This window comes from Cetorhinus maximus, chromosome 1, assembly GCF_964194155.1.
Source record: "Cetorhinus maximus chromosome 1, sCetMax3.hap1.1, whole genome shotgun sequence".
NCBI lineage: Eukaryota > Metazoa > Chordata > Chondrichthyes > Lamniformes > Cetorhinidae > Cetorhinus > Cetorhinus maximus.
The window spans coordinates 78369789-78391597 of NC_135879.1; the positions used below are offsets into that span (position 1 = coordinate 78369789).

Sequence of the window (21809 nt, forward strand, 5' to 3'; positions counted from 1 at the left end):
ATGTATTTCCGCCAGATCCTCCTGCACACCCCACTGGACATCCAGTATCTGCTGCCTAATGGAAGACTTCCAGAGGCCCAGCATCAGCCTTCGACTGAGCACCGTCCCGGTCTCCAGAAGCCCTCAAACTGCCGGTGCCCTGGGCACTCTCTTCCTCCGCCTGCACCTCAAGTGAGTGTGAAGTGCCCTCACCAATGTGCACCGAGATGCTAGACGACAAACTTATACCCACCGAAGTGCTGGTATCTGCGCTGGTGCCTGCTTGACAGAGAGGGTGTGACGCAGGTGAGTGGGGAGCATGGTGGTCCTCAAGGGTCAGGGGTGGCCCTTCAGTGTCCTCAGTGCAACTGCCTACTGGTGAACCTAAAAGGGAGAAGAAGGACATATCATTAGTCAAAGTCATGACACACTGTGCATGCCAGGCACCCTGGTGAGACAACGGAGATCTGCATCATAGTGTCCTTGTCTTTCAATTATCAATGGGAATTCCAGGTTCAAGGCTCACATCAATAGATGAGAACTAGAATGGTTGCAATATCCGACATTCTCACCTCTGTACACTGCACTCTTAGTTTCATTTGACACCCCACCTTACTGAGGCTGATTGATTGAGGTGCGTACAGCCTCTTGAACTCCAGGGCCTCCTGCTCATAGCGGGTAAGGATGAGGAGGTGTGGGGGCGCCCACCAGTCCGCGACCTCTCAATCCAGGATGTTTTCTCCTGAAAGGATAAAGGAGCATTGATTAGTCCACTCTCTACCTACAGCACCATTGCACCATGGCCAATCCCACCTGAGGAACATCTCGCAGGGCTCAGCCGATTCATGACCCTGGAGCCACAAGGCACTCAGTCCAAGCAGGCAAGCCTCACCCCCTTGGCCAGCTCCTGCCTCATTGACGTTTGCCACTCACACTCTAATACCCCTGAGGTCCACGGAGAAATGGCCAGCCCTTAACTGCTCTCCACACTGGCCCATGCCAACACAGTACTCACCCTTCCCAACTGCAGCAGATCATTGAAGCGCTTCCGGCACTGCACCCATGTGCGCCTCACCACGTTGTGGCTGCTGTCCCAGGAGGCCAACTCCTCCCATGCCCTCTTGGTGAAGTTTGGTGACCTCCTCCTCCCAACTCTGGGGACAAGGGTGTCCCTTCCGGCAGCCACCTCCTCCCGGAGGGCTGTGAGGTACTTGTCCGAGAAATGCGGGGCTGATTGCCCCGCTGACCTGCCCTCCCGCCTGACAAGTCCAACCACACCTGAATACATAGCGAGAGCACAGGAGGTGCCTTCCGTGGCAGCCTCCCAGGGGCTGCCTGGGCTGCCTTTGAATCGGCCGCCCGGTCACCATTGGACCCAGTGGACATCATGCCCCCACCCACCCCTTCTCAGAGCTTCCCCAGCCGCCTTTAATGCTGGGTGCGCCTTAGTTCACCCGCCAGTGTGAAATTGCTTTCCAGACCCGATTGTGGGCTTCCTGGCCGCTCCTGCCCGCCCCTGCCAAGCTTGCCCATCAAGGGCAAAATTCTGCCCTATGTTTCTCTTTCTTTAAAGTTTAAAATCCCATTGTTCTACACGCCTTTGGAAATAATATAAAAATCATTCATGTTGTCAATATAGCTTGGGTCCTTTTGGGAAAAGTAAATGTAATAATCTTGCCCTGTTTATCTTGTTAGTTGTAAACATCCTACCATCCCTTAGAAAATCAAATATCTCCCCATTTATCTTAAAATGAAAATTTTATTCACATCTTATCTACTGATTCTTAGACTCTAGCTCACTCTTTAGCATTTCAAATATCCTTTTTACACCTGACTCTTCTGATAATTTCAACCTTGCAGTCTATCTGACTAATTCAATTATATCAACCACACAGACAGAACCATCCACACTCATACCCATAAACCTACCTTACAATATCCCACAATACTATTATGGAAAATATGATAGTTTTGTGACAATCTGCAGGGAGAGCGACTGCTCCCCAAACCCTTTGCCAGTCACTCTAGTTGCTTCCAGTATTCAGGCGCTAGGAAGGTGCCCCTGCACCCGTGCAGAAAACCCTAGGAAGGCTGGAACTCTCATGGTCTCAGTTCACCAGGGCACAGCTGCCAAGGTCATCACATGCAACAGGTCATCGCTCTCAGCAGACTGCGGATTTTGGGCTTGCACCAAGATGTAATGGGCATAAGAGGAAAGTCTAAGACATTTTAACGGCACAATGGTGTTGAGATGCTCTAAACTTCTGCACATGTATATATCTTATATTTGTTTCACCTGAATATCATGTACACTTTTGGGATGTCCTCATTTTGCAGCATATTGTACTGTCATGCTTCATCATTCATAATCATTGATGAATGAAGGCTGAACATGCAGCCTCTGGTGGCCCTCCCATATATGCCATGCCAAGGAGAATTGCTGAGGTTACTTACTAGCATGAGAAGTGATGTGCTGTTTGTGCATTCATAGCCCTGTCATTGTGGGCAAAAAGCAGAAAATTCACTCGCAATAGCTTCAGTGCAAGTGTGAAGCCTGTATCCTCAGGGGCAGCCATATCTTTTGATTTTGTCTGATAAAGATCTAATCACCTTGGTCTTCTAGGAAGAAGAGCATGCAAGGAGTGAGATAGCTCTGATACAGACCAGAAGAGGTGGGCATACAGACAGAGCAGGCAATGGCTTGCAAGGGCTGTACTGCTGGGTGGGTAGGTGGGTGACTCATTCCTGCACAAGCCGATTAAAGATGAGGTTGTATATGGCAACTCGTGGTCCTGGCATTTTGGAGATGTGCTGCAATATCTCTGTCCACTTCCTCATATTCCTCTCTGTCATCTTCATCTGAGGAGATGAGCTACAGACTATGATGATCCTGACGTAAATTGCAATGCTCCGCCGGACTGGTCACGGCAATGGAAGCACATTTTCAGCAAGCCAAAGGCCTGCTCTATGATTGACCATGTTGATCCTTGTGCTCTATTGTAACACTCCTCTATGGGGCTGTTACTTGAAGATAACGTTGGTGGATCTATGCCATCCAAGCTGAGTTGAGGAGGTTGTGTACCATTTGTGGTGAAGTCCGCACCCATGGAACACGGGGTGGTTGTGTGTAGCTTTTGGATGGGGACGAGACTACATCCTAGAAGAGTAGCTGAAATTCCTCATAAGGAAGACAGAGTTTTGAAGGAGTTAGTGATTGAGTTTGATGACCTATATGCTGTGGGGATTGCTGAGCAAATCTGTAAGATCTGCCTTAGTTGTATCTGTATATTTAATGTGTACTTCGTAGCTTATAATCGATTGCAATTTGCCTGTTAATTCATATTTAATTTTGTTGATTCTGGGTGTTAGATTATAGTAGGTTATTTAAGGTAGCATTTAGTATTTGCTTTGTTTGACACTTATACAGTAAAAATTCTTCTGTTCTTAACTGTGGAATTTTATTGCTTCATTCTTTTAGTAAGTAACTAAGATTTTGGATTTTTTCTACTTTTAAAAATAAGTTGCTGGTCTCTATCGCAATCATAATAGCCACATGCTGTACAGCCCACCTCCTTCACAGGTGCTGTATTGTCAGTGGCTGTAAACATTGCAGTCACTCTGAAGATTTATGCTAAAATGCTCATTTGGATGCGATGGGGACATTAGGCAAATCAGCTGTTCACAAATGGATGAAGATATTCACAGATGCTGGAGCAAATAATTTAATTCATTTTCCCACGGACAGTCAATGGATGCATGACAGTTACATGCAAGAAGCAGCTATGTACTAAACCAGGGTTTTTGGGGTCAAAGCAAGTGAGGCTCTGAGTAAGAACACTCCCAGGTGGAGGCTCAGATTAAAACCAGCACCATACTATCTGCTGAGTATTGATATTAAATAATTGAAACACTTTAACACAGTATAAGGGCAGGTCATTGTAAATAGCAGAGGAACATTCTTACTAGTATGTCTGGCTTCCCTTACCTTCTCTGGTTAGGTAAGATTATTCAGTTTCTTTCTGCACCTTCTGCCCGTGTATTGGGTGGTTGTATTACTGTTTACTGCTCTGATCATCACCCTTCACAGGTCCTAATTTACTCTTCTTGCAGCCGGCAATTTTCCCACACCTCACATCTTACAAGCCGCACATCAACTATTCAACCATGACAGGCACATTCTCTATAAACACCTCACAAGACAGTTACTAACACACTCCCTTCTTTCTTGAAGGAAAAGGTCATGCACAAACTGCACCAAAAGGCTGGTACTGGAGGCTGCTGAGCTTACCTGCACATTCTCTACCCCCGTGAAATAAAACATGCCGCCTTTATTCCTATTTCACTCTACTTACTCTAGCAGTCCCTCTAAGTGAGGAGGACACTTGCTATCTAGCTCATGGCAAGAGCTTGCATGTCTTTGAACATGAGGATGCTGTTGCGCTGCAACTACTGCATGGCTGACTGGGAAAGTTTCGTGCTCTTACCACCTGCAAGAGGCGTATCGGAAGAATTTACAGCTTAACAATCAACCTGCTTGATTACACACACGTCTTCTGTGGCCATCAAGTCCTGGGGTAGGACGTGAACCTGAAGTTTCTGTCTCAGAGATAGGAACATTATCCACTGCACCACAAGACCTTTTTCTATGACAAGCTACAGCTGCTTTCACCAGTCACTTCTTCCCCTGCCTCTGCACTAAAAGCTAATCCTTGTTTCTCTTTCATTTCAAATGCTGAAAATGTGGAGCTATGTCTGCTACTTCAGGAAGAGGAGACCCAGCCTTACTGAAGATGCACTGTCACTGTATCTAACCAGCCCTGAGACTGGCACCATGCATAATTTAGGGGCTAGGCTAGAGGAGTAGTAATTTTCATGTGAGTCAACAACCAAAAGTGGGCAGCAGCTAGGGCAGGAGTTTGGATGTCACAACTTCATAGGAGAGTGAGATTATACACTAGCTCCATTACAGATGACTCAGATGCTGAATTTGAGGCCTCAATCCATTGAAGAAGGTGGGTAGACATCTAGCTGGCAATGGTGGGTGCGCTGGACAATCTGCCAGCTGGCTTACAGCATGGGGGAGTCCAACTTCAACTTGTGTCAGAGCTTAGTGCAGAGCATGGAGATCAATCTGTCCAATTTAGACCAGGCTCGGTCCAATGAACCATAAACGAGCTTCTGCTGAAAGCTCTGACAGCTTCCGTAACATCTCACAATGCTGCCAGGGAGTTTCAGACAACTACTATCTTGACTTTGGCCCTGTGTTGATGGGGAATTTCAGAGAGTCGCATCACTCCTGCTCTGTTCTTGTTCAGAGCTGGAGGAGCCCTGAGATGCAATCCCAGGAGAGTGGCCTGGGCTCCGTGGGAGAGGCACCCACTGTCCTCTCTCTGAATGGCAGCATCAAGTGAGCTCCCTTCTTGGTTTCAGCAGGTCATGTCTGAAAAATCTCACACATGCAATGCACAGCTGGAGAGACGCTTATCCAGTTGACAGCCGCAGGCATTGCTGCCCATACCCTCATTGGAGATTCATGTCGTATCTCCAGCACATGATGTAGTCCAGTGGCAGCCTCCTTTGTGAAGTGAAGACATTTGAAACATTGCTTCACAGTGAAGGTCAAGTTAGAGGAGTGCTCCCTGAAGACTTCCTGTGGGTAAGATCTCCTGCTTCCTTCTCCTTCTCCCAGCTCCTCCTGCTGTCTCCTCTTGAGTTTGGTGACCTACATCATCCTCCAGTCCCTGCCAGATTGTTCGTGATTGTAGCAAAACTCTTCTAAAGGTAGACAAAAACAGTGCAGAAGACAGAAAACAGGCCAGGAAATCTGCCAGAAGTTAACCAGTAGCCTAAAAGGGCAAAACAGCAACTATTCTGGATATGGAGGATGAGCCCTTTGTATTGTGGAAGGATCCTCTCTGCCTGTTAGCACCATGAGGAGCAGAGCGAGTTTAACATATGGCAAGTCTGGCACTAGAGCAGACTATTAACAGAGAAAGCTCCTATAATAAACATAGGGTCATTATTTAACTATTTTAATGATCATTCAACATACTTCCGGTGCATGCCCTGAATGCCTACAGAGCAGATTGGGTGAGAAACTTCCAGCATGGAATCTGCTCAGCGCATCAGACCCTTAGGCATCCATTTAGTGCTTGAGAAATGGGCACAGTGCCAATTAATTTCTTGGTCACCGTCTCTGTCCAAAGTATTTCAGTTTGCACAGGGGCTCAGGAAGGGCAAAACATCTTTTCATCCCAAACAAAACTTCTAACATTCCAGAGGTCTGGACCAAGGGAAGAATTTTTTCCTCACCACTTTCCCTACTGCCCAGTGACCTGAATGCCAAGCTAAATTCATTTCAGGCTGGGCTCATGGTGTAGATGTCTTGATGGACCCTCCTGTAAAGCTTATACTTTTGGGAGGACCCACAAGTGCATCCTCCAAGCCCTCATCCAGTGTCACATTTTCCACCCCTCCCCTACAGCAGACAGCAAGTGCACCTGTATTGGCACAAGTGTCTGCCCAAGGTGTGCTTCTGAGTTGACCATGCCCTGATCCCAAACACTCCAATAATGTAAGTCATCTCTATTAACACAGCATTTATGCTGGTGGACCCAGCTCACTTATGTTCAGGGCCAATAAATCAAGCAGTAAAGCAGTGTGTAATAGTGCCACAAAAGGACTCAAAGTTCTTCCTTTGCCTCAACCTAACATGTAGAAAGTGAAAAAGATACCGCAAACATTGCTAAAAAGAGAGACATGTTGCCAAAACTTTTCTTCAAAAGGAATATGTTCAAGACTTGCCTTTTTTTCAAATTAGCCTGGAGCTTGGGGAGCCTATAGTTCCCCGTTGCTTTCTGTATGGCAATGCCTTGGCCAATCAGAGTCCAACCGCCCACTACTCAGCACCCTTTTCTCCTGTAGTATAAATTGTTGTCATTGTTTAGAATTTGAATTCTTGTGCTTGTCCTGATGAGTGCAAAATGAAAAGCTTTGGTAACTTGTCTCTCTTTTCAGCAATATTCAAGTTCTGTACTACCAAGTGACTGTACATAGCAAATACTGGCTTTTGTCAAGAAGAATTTCTGCAAATTTTCACTACAGCTGCACTCACCATTTTCCATTTCTTGCCAGTGGAGAAAATATACTTAGAGGGATTAACGTGCACAGGCACTTTGTTATTTTCCATGTCGCACCAACACACTTAGCATTGGTCCAGCTTGCAGGCATCTGATATCGAAAGCTACAGAATTTAAAACAAGATTTTAATTATTTAGTGAGGGGTTGTTAAAACATGATTTTCTGATGTCCATCAATCTTATAGTGGCTTTGCATAATTTGGTAGGGTGGTTTGCATTGAGGTATGATAGTTACTGTTCAATAACATTTGGTTTTAATGAGAAGGGTGCAGGAATTAGCCTTAAATGGGTATAATGAAACGTGATGGGGAACTTAGGTCTAGAAGATTCATGGGAACCATTCGAGGTGGTGTTTACAACAAAACAAAGCAGTAGGAAGAGGTAAGACTAGTCTTCTAAAACACTGTGGCAGTTTTCAGGGACGCAATAGCACCAGAGTAATGGCAGGAGAGCTGGTGAGGTGATACTGGACTTTTATTTCTGGAATTCACTAGTTGTAGTCTTCAGGTCGTAAACAATATAAGTTGTTTTTGATGTGCCAGGCCATCATTATTGTCTAGACTGAACCAGAAACTTTCAAAGAAATATTTGCAATGGTTGTGAAATAAGAGGTGTGCTGTGTTTTCTTGGGGAAAAAAAGCTGGAGAGGATATAGCAAGAACTATACTGGAACATATTTTTCCTTTAGAAGTGGAGATAACGGAATCGAGCTTAATGACATGTCTTGCTCTGGTTAATGTCAGCTTGGTGGCTTTAAGAATTCAAGGAGAACTTTAATGTGAAGGTTAGTGCTAGGAATGATAAGTGCTTTACTCCAAGATTAGTCCCAAGTACTTCATTTTTAAGTTAATTTTCTAAGCCAATAGTAGAAATGCTGAGGTGGAAGAAGCCCAAGGATTACCTTAGAGCACATTCTGCTTGATGTCAGTGTGGAATGGTTTGTTATGAGATGATCACAACTGATTTCTTTGTAACTGAATATTAGCTACAATACTGAGAGGCAGCTTAAAGAGGGTCTATGGAGAGATGTCAAACGTGGCAGTAGTTTGGGCCTACATTGTATTACATAATCTATATCCAAGAACTCAACACTTCAAATTCTTTTGATAACCAACTTATTAAAAAATGTTTCACTTGTTCAATCTGCAAAACTCAGTCAACCAAATTTAATGTAAATGAACTTTGTTCTTTTGGTGCTTGCAACACCTCAGCAGCGTGTTGTGGATAAGCTGTACTGGTGTGCAAGGTCTGATGGTGCTATTAAGATTGCATCCTTTGTGAACTCAATGAAGTCCAGAATTTACAAAATTCATCTTGCACCAGGACACAAGCACAATAGTTGGAGGTTTTGTCTGCTATTCACAGAAACAAAGTAAGCTGTAGCGAAGGAACAGACATTCTTTTGGTTCAGCCATCTTGTTAAAATACATGGTAAGATGACCTAATGGTAATGGTGGTGGACTAGCAACCTAGAGGTCATGTGGGTCATTTCAACTTTGAATGATAGTGTAAAATGGGCAATGCTGGATTAAAAAAAATGAAAATTAGGAGAAGTGTATAACAGGTGGTTGAATTGACATTGTCTGTTCACATTATCAGCCAAAGTTAAAATTACTCCCCTGGGTGGAATCTTTTGGAGGTGTAAGTTCTCGGCCAGTGGCTGGAAAGCCAGAGAGAGAACCACATTGCCTCTTTCCAGATAGAACCACCACAACTTGTTCCACTCAGGCACTTGACAGGCCAGTAGCAGGCCTAACCCGTGATCATGGATGCCGGGGCTACATGTCTGCTCGCAGAGAGCTGCTGGTCAATCAGGAGCCGGCAGCTCTTTTGAATGGCTGTGCCATCGGGGGGGTGGAGGCTGCTGCCAGTACAACTCTCACCCGAGGCCTCGGATCATAACTAGATCCCAGGCCAAAGGATCGGGGTTCAGAGGGGATGGGGCAAGGGAAGGGTAGGCAACAAGGGCATGGTTGGCTTTAATAGGTCCCCCCTTTCCCATTGCCAGGTCCGTCCATTACGCACTGAGTGTCTTTGAACAGGGGCCACCCCCCTAACTACCTGCAAGCAGCCCCACATGGGTTTGCTTGTCATGCTCCCCACATGGTTAGCCTCCCACTCACTACTGGTTAAATACCAACAGCGGAGGGATGAGGCCCTTGTGTGGGCATTAATTGCCCACTTAAGGGGACTCAATCAGTGACAGAGTGTGCAGGCCGTCCATGACCCTTATCAGGGTGGAGGCTGGAGGGCGGTGGAGTTCCCACCTGCCCCCCTTCTACTTAATTAAATGCCTCCTGCCATAAAACCCACCATGGGGAAAGCCACAGAATTCCACCGCAAGGGTCTAAATCCAGTTATAGCAAGTTCTGAATCTGAATTCAGTAAATCTGCTGAAGAAAATGCAAAACACTGCAGAGGCTGGAAATGTCAAACAAAACCAGAAAATGCAGCAATCACTCAGCAGGTCAGGCAGCATCTGTGGAGAAAACAGAACATCAGTATTTCAGATGTGCAGCCTTTGTCAGTTTTTCTTTTATTTGACGGTTTGCTCCACAGATGCTGCCTGGCTCACTGAGCATTTCCAGAATTCTCTGAAATAAATAAATCTGATAATTTGTGGGTGAGCACCAGGAAATGACCAGAGAAAGTCTACTCTGGTTGACCTTGTCTAGTTCTGTGTCTGCCTTTCATCCCCTATTTGCTCCACAGTTATGTCCCATTGCAGAGATAAATTGTACAGGACATATCAGGTAACAATAATCCTGGAGGTTTTGTCTGGCTAACAATGCATTACTCTCCCTGATCAATCCAAGCACCAGAATTATGATATCAACTGTCACCCTTACTTAGTCCAATCAATATGTGATTCCATTCCTTTAGCACGTGGTTGAATTATAGTCTTCTCAGGTAAGTTAGAAATAGCCAACAAATGCTGCCTCGCTAGTGCTCATGTCCCGAGGACAAACAAAAGTCAGACTCGCGATGTTTAAAAAGGTGAGGAAAATATTCTAAAATCTCTAAAAACAAATCATCATTAAATGAATCATTTGCAGGTTGATGGAAGTGAGTGATGCACATAATTGATTCTATAGAAAGCGAAGCAAAGATACAGAACTATGTAAGTGAAAGAAAAGGACAATCTCTTTGATGCAGAGATTTTCAAAACTAAATCCTATTGTGTCAATTTTCTAGTTATTGATCCGATGTTCTGATTCCACCCACCAAAATTCTCATTCGTTAAGATAGACACCCTCACCTTATCAATAACATGACCTCCGAGTTTTCACCCATTCAACAATAATTACAAAGAGAATGGCACATTTTATACTTACATCTGGAGTACAACATCGACTAAATCAGTAAGCTATGAAACTAGGACCCCAATGCATCACCTCCCAAAAGCCGAGACAAGTATAAGTTATTTTATTGGAAGTTTAATTAAAATGACACTGCCTGAAGATTCTTGCAAACTGAGAGAAAATTATGACTTTGAATGAAGTATAAAATGAGTGATCGCAATTCAATAACCCATTATACACCTTTTTCATTCCCATTGAAATCAATGGAAATAAAAATTGTGAGAGATGTAAAATGGCCAGCTGAATCGATAACACCCATTTTACACCATCACATTCAAAGTCAAAAATCATCCCTGCAAACTCACTATGCAATTTCATTCCTGGTCAATCTTGTCTTATTCTGTGTCTGCCTTTCATCCCCTCACAGTTATGCCCTGCTGCAATGATAAATCATACAGGATACATCAGGTAACAATAATCCTGGAGATTTTGTCTGGCTAACAATGCAGTACTCTCCCTGATCTATCAAGCACCGGAATTATATCAACGAAATAACGCTGGTGGAACTACAAACCACATTGTACTTTACTTAGCTCTTGTCTGTGGATGTTGCAGTGATGTCATGAACCATAGGGCAGAATCATCTCAGATTTTGCACCAAGCGCAGTAGCGAGCATGAAGAAAGATGTTCTACCCGCAGGCAACAATGGCGGATGTTTGCACCGTATCGTCCCCTATCCACGGCATAAATTGTGTAGTCACGGGAAACATGCTGGATCACTGGCGGCCAGCCTCCCATTTGCCCGCCACGCCATTACCTCACCACTTCCTCATGCCTGGCACCATATTTAAACTGCAGCCGCGCACAAACTTCTCAATGCTTGCAGCCCAGGACTGCTCCAGTGAAGACATGGACCCAAAAACCAAGAAGAGTCCAGTCTCCCGATTCAGTTACACATCCCTGGGACACCTTTTGGACACCGTGGAAGCACACCGCAATGTCCTCTACCCCCACTCTGGCCACAGAAGGCCCATCAGTCTCACCACTCTGGTTTGAGAGGCGGTGGCAGAGGTAGTCAGTGCCAACTCTGCACACAAGAGGTCGGCCATCCAGTGCAGAAAACGGATGAATGATCTCTTCCGTGCTGCAAGGCTAAGGCAACCATCTCAACTCATACATTCACAAGCCCATCACACGTTCACTGGCATCTCACTCACTGTCAGCTCAAGGGGCACCACAGCTCGCTCTCTCACACACACCCTCATATCTCCATCTGGCCTCATCTCCTCTGGAGACTGCATCCTCATCCAGTCCAAGGCTCCATTCAGCACACACGCATGCCTGGCATCCTTCTCATTTGGGCTGGCATGCACCTCGCTCACACTCTCTCCATCTGTCTTCATGCAGGATAAGATCATGTACAATCAATTGGAGAGGTACCAGACCAAGGGTGGAGTGCCAGACATCAAGGTCCTCACTCTGTTCGAGAGTTGCACGCTGGAGCTGGTCGGAGAGGATGTGGACTGTTCCTGTGTGGACGGTAAGGTCGGTGGCAAGCATTCATGTGAGGATCCTGCACCACATCATCCTTCTCTCAATGCTACTCTGAGTTCACTGTTCTATGTTCAACGTGGCTGCCAAGCACTAATAATCTGCACTTTCTCTCCTAGGCACATCTGCCATGTTACCCTCAGGCAACATTGACCCCGACTCCAGCGCCGAGAGCACCTCAGATGAGGACCCTGAAGGCAGCTCACGCACGCCCTCCTCCAGCGCAGTGACACACACCTCGATGGGTCCTAGATGTAGAGTAGCCTCAGGACCACAATCTGGTGAGCACAGCACACAATCTGTTCCGCAGCAGGTGGAGGCAGGGACATCTGAGGTCACTGGCACTCAGAGAATTGCTGAAGGCAAGGAATCTACTGAGTCTAAGTCAGATGATGAGCCTCTGATCTCGGTCCTCAATTGGTTGTTTGAGCTGCAAAGATAATCACAGGAACATCAGGAAGTGATGCCAGGTGCACTCCTCAGATTGCAAGGGACGATGGAGGAGTCTTCCCACCTTCAGTCTGGGGTGATAGCGCCGGCATGCCAACACACTGAAGTCAACACTGGCAGGCTGGCGGCTACCATGGAGACCTTGGTCCAGGACATTGGTCCTGGACTGCTTCGCGGGCTGAACTCTATCACTGATGCCATGATTGGCCTCCAACGCGAGAGGGGTGCGGTACAGCTCGGTCTCACTCCAGCTTCCCCTTTTCCTCAAGGAGTCAGCCAGGTGCCATCGGGCACCCATAGGGAGGAGGACCAGGAGCTCAATGCCCCAGGGTCATCCACCAAGGTGAGTCTGGGAATGTCCAGCCAAATCAAATCCCCTCTTCCTATGACCCCATCATCTTTATCTCCACAGGCCGAGGAGGGTGCAGCTGGCCCACAGCAGGACACCCAAAGCAGGCCGGGGCCCTCCAGGTCTCAGCTGTCCAAAGGACACCCACCAAATCATCACAGACAGGGCGTAGCAGTCAGCAGGCTGCCTCCACCTCCGCTGTGGATGTCGGGAGAGCACGAAGGTGTAGTGGCAGGGTTAGGAAGGTTAAGAAGATGTAGTTGCACAGCCTGGGCATGGGTGTTAATTACTTGCACATAATGTTCACCATTGTAAATAAACTCCCAAGAATGTCTCCTTGTCTATGGCTCCTTGTTATGATGAGCAGTGTTTGTGTCACTCAGATGTGAAACCTTGGTTCCTGCACAAGATAAAGGCAGGTGTCTCAGTCCAGGGCCTCTTCCCTGTGCAGTGTGTAACCTTCAGAGAAAAGTGACAGCCTGGCCTCACACTCACTGGACACATTACTGATGTCTACACCTCGATGGTGCTTGTCATTGCTGCCAGAATGTTGTGGGCAGGAGTCACAGAGTTCCGACAATCTCTCTGTGTGCTCTCAGCACCTTTGAGGTGGGGCTGGCCCCATCTCATCAGCATCTGTGAACAATGACGCTGTGTTCCTGAAGGGGACAGGTGCTGAAGGCTGCCAAAGGATCAGGTGTATTTAAAGTTTCATGGCTGTGTCTCCATGATATTACCCTGATCACAGAGCGCAAGCAAGCTGCCCTCAGCCAGACAGGAGTCAGACATTCACAGTGGCTATGTGGAGATCAATGGAGTACCCTCACTGCATATCATTATCATCCTCTTGCAATCCTGCGGCTATTCGGGCCTCTGCTGTGTCTCCATGACATGAGCCTGAGCACTGAGGGTATGTGCACTGCCATCAGCTACACAGGATTCAAACGTTCACAGATGCAAGTTGAATATGTCAGGACTCTCCTCACTGCATCTTGTCATAATCCTCCATGAATATTGCGGCTATTAGGGCCTCACGAGCATGTCTGCCACATCTGGCCACTGTGAAGGCCTCATTGCCGGCATCCTTGCCTTCGAGGACCTCATCACCCTCATCACAGAATTACAGAATCACAGTGCAGAAGAGGCCCTTCGGCCCATCAAGTCTGCACCGACACATGAGAAACACCTGACCTACCTACCTAATCCCATTTACCAGCATTTGGCCCATAGCCTTGAATGTTATGACGTGCCAAGTGCTCATCCAGGTACTTTTTAAAGGATATGAGGCAACCCGCCTCCACCACCCTCCCATGCAGTGCATTCCAGACCGTCACCACCCTCTGGGTAAAAAGGTTTTTCCTCACATCCCCCCTAAACCTCCTGCCCCTCACCTTGAACTTATGTCCCCTTGTGACTGACCCTTCAACAAAGGGGAACAGCTGCTCCCTATCCACCCTGTCCAGGCCCCTCATAATCATCTATACCTTGATTGGGTCGCCCCTCAGTCTTCTCTGCTCTAACGAAAACAACCCAAGTCTATCCAACCTCTCTTCATAACTTAAATGTTTCATCCCAGGCAACATCCTGATGAATCTCCTCTGCACCCCCTCCAGTGCAATCACATCCTTCCTATAATGTGGCAACCAGAACTGCACACAGTACTCCAGCTGTGGCCTCACCAAGGTTCTATACAACTTCAACATGACCTCCCTACTTTTGTAATCTATGCCTCGATTGATAAAGGCAAGTGTCCCACATGCCTTTTTCACCACCCCACTAACATGCCCCTCTGCCTTCAGAGATATATGGACACACACGCCAAGGTCCCTTTGTTCCTCAGAACTTCCTAGTATCACGCCATTCACTGAATACTTCCTTGTCAAATTAATCCTTCCAAAGTGTATCACCTCACACTTTTCAGGGTTAAATTCCATCTGCCACTTATCTGCCCATTTGACCATCCCATCTATATCTTCCTGTAGCCCAAGACACTCACCCTCACTATTAAGCACCCGACCAATCTTTGTGTCATCTGCAAACTTACTAATCCTACCCCCCACATAGTCATCTATGTTGTTTATATAAATGACAAATAATAGGGGACCGAGCACAGATCCCTGTGGTACGCCACTGGACACTGGCTTCCAGTCACTGAAGCATCCTTCTGTCATCACCTCTGCCTCCTACAACTAAGCCAATTTTGAATCCACCTTAACAAATTACTCTGTATCCTACATGCATTTGCCTTCTTTATAAGTCTCCCGTGTGGGGCCTTGTCAAAGGCTTTGCTGAAATCCATATAAACTACAGCAACTGCACTACCCTCATCTACACACCTGGTCACCTCCTCAAAAAATTCAATCAAATTTGTTAGGCATGACCTCCCTCTGACAAAGCCATGCTGACTATCCCTGATCAAACCTTGCCTCTCCAAGTGGAGATAGATACTCTCCTTCAGAACTTTCTCCAATAGTTTCCCTACCACTGACGTGAGACTCACTGGCCTGTAGTTCTCTGGCTTATCTCGACAACCCTTCTTAAATAGCGGAACCACATTAGCTGTTCTCCCGTGGCCAGAGAGGACTTGAAAATTTGGGTCAGAGCCCCTATGATCTCCTCCCTTGCCTCCCTCAGCAGTCTGGGACACAAATCATCTGGACCTGGAGATTTGTCCACTTTTAAGACTGCCAATACCTGCAATACCTTGTCACTCCCTATATCAATTTGCTCAAGAACTTTGCAGTCTCTCTCCCCAAGTTCGATACCTTCATCCTCATTTTCTTGGGTGAAGACGGATGTGAAGTATTCATTCAACACTCAAGTGATGTCCTCTGGCTCCACCCATAGATTGCCCCCTTGGTCCCTTATGGGCCCTACTCTTTCCCTGGTTATCCTCTTCCCATTGATATACATATCGAATATCTTAGGCTTTTCCCTACTTTTACCAGCCAGAGCTTTCTCATATCCCCTCTTTGTTCTCCTTGAGCTTTCTTAAGCTCCACCCTGCACTGTCTGTACTCCACTAATACCTCCGCTGATTTGCTTCCCTTGTATCTGCTAAAAGCCTCTCTTTTCCTTCTAATCGAAACCTGAATATCTCTGGTCATCCATGGTTCTCTGGGCTTGTTACTGCTTCCTATCACTCTAGAGGGAACATGTTGAGCCTGTACCCTCCCCATTTCATTTTTGAATGCCCCCCACTGCTCCTCTCTGGATTTCCCCACAAATAGCTGTTCCCAGTCTACCTTGGCCAGATCCTGCCTTATTTTACTAAAATCTGCTCTCCCCCAATCCAAAACATTGTTTTGCAACTTGTCTATTTCTTTGTCCATAACAAACTTAAACTGTACCATGTTGTGGTCGTTATCACTAAAATGCTCCCCCACCACTACCTCAGCCACCTGTCCAGCTTCATTCCCCAGAATTAGGTCCAGCACTGCGCCGTCCCTAGTTGGACCCTCTACATATTGACCTAAAAAGTTCTCCTGTGCACATTTCAAGATATCCACTCCATCCAAGCCCTTAACACTATGTCTATCCCAATTAATGTTGGGAAAGTTGAAATCACCTATTATATAATTACCCTATTGTTATTGTTTTTACACACCTCCACAAATTGTGCACATATTTGCTCCTCAATTTCCCGCTGACTATCTGGGGGTCTATAATAAACACCTAACAATGTGGCTGCTCCTTTTTTATTCCTAAACTCTACCCACAAAGCTTCATTCGATGCTCCCTCCAAGATATCATCTCTCCTTACTGCAGTAACGGACTCCTTAATTAATAATGCAATGCCTCCTCCTCTTTTACCCCTCCTCTTTCTCGCCTAAAGATTCTATATCCTGGAATGTTGAGCTGCCAATCCTGCCCCTCCCTCAATCACGTCTCCGTGATGGCTACTATATCACAATTCCACATGTCAATGCTCACCCTTAACTCATCCGTTTAACTGTAATACTCCTGGCGTTAAAGTAGAGGCCATCCAGCCTTGCCTTACTCCCTTGAAGCTTATTGCAGCTGTACTCCCTCTGACTTGATTATTTTACTGTATTATGATGTGTCCCTATTCTGCTATCATTCTGTGTCCCCACCCCGTGCCAAATTAGTTTAAACTCCTCAAAACAGCACTAGCAAACCCGCCCGCAAGGATGTTAGTCCCGCTCTGGTTCAGATGTAGACCATTCCGCTTGTAAAGGTCCCACCTTTCCCAGAAATGGGGAACCTCTTTTGGTTAAGTCTGAAGACCCTTTCACTCATGCCGTAGAGTGCTGGCCACCACTTGGATGACCAGTGTGTAGTGCGTTTTATGGCTGTCCAAAACCCCACCCACCTCCACCCCATTCCATCTGACCTATTGGCGGCAGCTTCACCCATTGGACTGCATGCTGTGCTCTCAGCTCAGGCACAGGCATTCTGCTAACCCACACTGCAAGGCTGCATTGTTAGCTTGAATCATAATGCATACTGGTTCAAACCTTAACAAGGACATTGCAAGGGGCTGTTAGTGCCTCCACCAGTGACTGCACCATGGCCACATTTCATAAGGGGATTGCATAACTTTCCCAGTCATCCAATTGCTCTGCTGCCACCTAAACTTCAGAATAATTTGAAGTCTGTGCCCAAGGCCACTCGACTGCATGCTGTGCTCTCATTACAGCCTAGGTCTAAATGTGGACAAAGGGCTGAATTCCAGAAGTGAGGTGAGTACAAGGCAGCATTTGACCAAGTATGGCATCAAGGAGCTCTAGTAAAATTGAAGTCAATGGGAATTGGGGAAATCTCTCCACTGCTTGGAATCAGACCTGGTACTTAGGTTGTGGTTGTTGAAGGCTTATCAACTCAGCCCCAGGGAATTGCTGCAGAAGCTCCTTAGGGTAGTGTCATAGGCTCAACCATCTTCAACTGCTTCAACAATGATCGTCCCCCATCAAAAGTTCAGAAGTGGATGTTTGCTGATAATAGCACAGTGCTCAGTCACATTCACAACTCCTTAAATAAGGAAACAGTACATGCCCACATGCAGGAGGGCCTGGACAACATTTAGCTTTGCTTGATAAGTGAGAAGTAACATTCACGTTACACAAGTGCCAGGCAATGGCCATCTCCAACAAGAGAGAATCCAACCATCTCCCATGACATTCAATGGCATTACCATCACTGAATACCCCACTATCAACACCCTGGGAATTACCACTGACCAGAAATTTAACTGGACCAGCCATATAAATAATGTGGCAAGAAGAATCAATCAGAGGTTAGGTATTTTGTGGTGAGTAACTCACTTCCTGATACCCCAAAGCCTGCCTGCCATCTACAAGGCACAAGTCAGGAGCGCGATGGGATATTCTCCACTTGTCTGGATGAGTGTAGCTCCAACAACACTCAAGAAGCTTGACATCATACAGGACAAATCAAGCTACTTGATTGGCATTCAATCTACCACCTTAAACCTTCATTCCATCTCCCACCAACGCACATTGGCAGTAATGTTTACAATTGACAAGATGAGGTGGAGCAACTTACCAAGTCTTTTTTGACAGCAACTTCCCAACCCCTGTCCTCTACCTAGAAAGACAAGGGCTGAAGACACACGGGAACACCACAACCTGCAAGTTCCCTTCCAAGTCACACACCATCCAGACTTGGAACTGCATTGCCATTCCTTCACTATCACATGGGTCAAAACCCTAGAACTGCCTCCCTAACAACATTGTGGGAGTATCTACACCACATGGACTGCAGCAGTTCAAGGAGGTGCCTCACCACCACCTTCTCAAGGGCAATTAGAAATGGACAATAAAAACAGGCCTTGACAGTAAAGACCAATATCTTTAAGTGAAATCAAAAAGTCTCTTGACCCACTCAAAAAATACTGGCATAGCTAAAAGTGAGTGAAACTACAACACAAGACTACAGGTGGAACTTTCCATTGTGGCAGGCGAGTTAGGCGACGTGAGTGGACAATATGGCCAGAAGGCCAAAAATCGGTTTCACGTTGTGAAACCAGTTTGCAATCGTCTGCTCTGCCCATCAATGGAGGGCCGCGTTTCCAACCGGGAAACCTCATTGTAGTAAATTTGCATACCATTATAAACATTATAACATTATAAACCCAGCTCACCAGGATCAACCCTGAGCACGTCGGTGTGATTGCACACAGACGTGTTTCACAACTGTACATAAGTGAAATGCACCTGGTGAACAGCACTTCACTTGGGACTTCGAGGTTTGTTTGCCTATCTTGCTTCGGGCAGCACTCGCAGTCATCAGCGCCAGGCTTCACAGGCAGCACCACATCACTTTTAGGGCAGCTCACAGGCACGCCTCTTCCTACCAGACCAGCCATAACGCAGGGGTGGCTTTTCAATGGCTGCAGGACTAGGGCTTGCTTCAGGAAGGGTGAGAAGTGGCCTCAGGCAAAGGAAGAGGCTGAGGGCTGTACTGGGGAAGGGGGGGGGTGGTATCCCAGGGTGTGTGTGGGGGCACATGTTGATCTGTGCAAGTGGCCTCAAGATGGTGAGGGCTGAGGAGGCAGTCTCCAGAGGAGATGAGTGCACATGGAGATGTGAGGGTATATGTGTGAGAATGGGTGGTGATGTCCCTTGAGCTGGCAGTGAGTGAGATGCCAGTGAATGTGTGATGGGCTTGAGTGTGTGAGTTTATAATGATGAGATGGTTGCCATACCCTTGCTGCATGGATGAGATCATCCATCCTCTTTCTGCACTGGATGGCCAACCTCTTCTGTGCAGCATTTGCAGTGATCACCACTTCCATCACCTCCCAAGCCGGAGTGGTGAGATTGCTGCCCCTCCTGTGACCAGAGGGCAGGGGGGGTGGAGGGCACCATGGTGGGCCTCCATGGTGTCCAGGAGGTGTTCCAGGGATGTGTCACTAAATCGGGGGGGTTACAGTCTTCTGGCCTTTCGGGGCCATGTCTTCTGTGCAGCAGTCCTGGGCTGGAAGCACTGAGAGCTGTGCGTGCGGCTGCACTTAAATATGGCACTCGGAATGAGGAAGCAGCGAGGTGACAGTGTGGCGGGCAAATGAGAGCCCGCCTGCCATCAAAAAGGCATGTTTCCCAGGAATGCGGGGCAAATTAATTAGGCTGGATTGGAACGATACAACATGAAAAGCCGCCATTGCGGCTGGCAGGTAAAATGTTTTTTTTCCTGCCCGTTACCACACTTAGTGAAAATCTGGGACGATTCTGCCCTACGTGCATGTTAAACAGTGGAAGCAGCATGCTATAGGCAGAGCTAAGCAATCCCACAACCAATGTATTAGATCAAAGCTCTACAACCCTGCAACTTCTAGTTGCGAATGGTGGTGGACAACTAAACAACTAATGATGGTGAAGCCCATGCGAATGCAAAAGAAAAAGTTGAAGTATTTGCAACTATCATAACGCAGAAGTGCCAGATGGCTGATCATCTCACCATCACCGATGCCAGCCTTTACCACTGGATGAGGAAAGAATCACAGGGACAAATCCCTTATGTGAATGCGTGTGATATGAGTACCATGGAGGAAAGTGCAACTCTGCCCAGCCATTTAAACTTGAAGTCTTTGAGTTGGTATCAAGCTTGATGTTTGTTGCTTGCCAGATACAATGAATGGGAGGGTCTTATGGTGCAGTTGTTGCATCCCTGTCTCTGAGCCAAAAGCTTCAGGTTCAAGTCCCACATCATGACTTGATGTCCAAGGAAAGTGTGTTCATAACTTGGACAAACAGACAAACAAGCTGTAAATCCTTCACATATACACCAATGGTAGGTACTAAGAGCGGGAGAGATTCCTAGTCAGCAACAAAATGGAAAGAAATCGGAGCCTCTACCATTACTATCCATAGCTCCAGGACTACAACATGCATGCAAAACTGCATGTTGCCAGAGCAACTTGGACTCCTTGGAGGATGAGTGGACTGAACAGCTGACATGGATCAGATTGGTGCCAACAGCATGGGATTCGAATCCCCATTCCAGCTGGGATGGTTTCGGGGCCTGCCTCCTTGCACTACCTGTTGTGGAGATCATGGTGTTATGGTTGGACCTGTCTTCAGGCAGAGAACTCTGGACCACAGAGGAAACATAATGTCTTTATAGGCATACATAGTGCACTGATAAAATAAGGCCATTCATATACATTCGCAAAGTACATGAAGAGCTGTGAGATGGTTGTGTATTCTTCCTTCAGGGATATTATCCCAGTGCTAAGATGCCTTCATTTTAAGGATATATTTTAAAATTAAGCAACTTGTGAGTATAGCTTATATTGGCACCCAAGTGAGACCAACAAATTTCATTCTCACCAACTCCCACTGTTCATTATGTTTGATTGCTTTGACTCTTTCTGCTACTTCCATAAAGGCTGCTCAGGTACTGTTCTTCTGAAATGTAACCCTCAACTTCAGAAAGGACTACCTTGCCTCATTGAGTGGAACGATTCTCAAGGGGAGTTCAGGATGGGAAACAAATGCTGGCCTATCCAGCGATGCCCATATCCTGTGAATGAATTATTTTTAAGAAATTCTTTGCTCCACAAAGTATAACAGATCTATATGTGATCAGCTCTTGTTAGACGGGCAACCAGGAATACTTTAAGATTTGCTGCTGCTTGACCTAAGAGCATGTCCAATGCAAAGTTGGGAGTGCACCAAATTTATTTAAACCAGCTGGCCACACACTATAACAATATTAGCTCACAGTACTCCAAATGCAGAAAGCATCAAGGTGGCAGCACTTATAGTACCTCTATGTTGGAGCAATGTTATCAGTGTATATATTTCACTTAAAAATTGGTAACCATGTACACTCTGACACTCTGTTGTCTTTCTTCATCCACCAGTTTACTGTTCCTTTGCTTTTCACCTAATCTAAATGTATACATCTGAAAAGGAAAATAAATTGCACGGCTCTCGGAAAAGAAGGTGCTTTGGGTGTAATTGGATAACTCTTTCAATGAGCCAGCAGAGGTACAGTATGCAAAATGGTGCCCTCCTGTACTGTATGGCCTGAATTTTTGCAAGGCAGGAAGG

At 46.4% G+C, this 21809-nt stretch overlaps 1 long non-coding RNA gene across 1 annotated transcript in view; it reads right to left on the reverse strand.

The window, feature by feature from the left end:
* Positions 1-238: 238 nt before the first annotated feature.
* The window catches only part of LOC144684611 (uncharacterized), a 124101-nt gene continuing 102530 nt past the window's right edge, over positions 239-21809 (reverse strand). The window contains exons 3-4 of the long non-coding RNA XR_013577534.1: positions 7094-7222; positions 239-363 (exon numbers count right to left, since the gene is read on the reverse strand). This is a non-coding gene — a long non-coding RNA (uncharacterized LOC144684611). The remainder of the gene's footprint in view (positions 364-7093; positions 7223-21809) is intronic.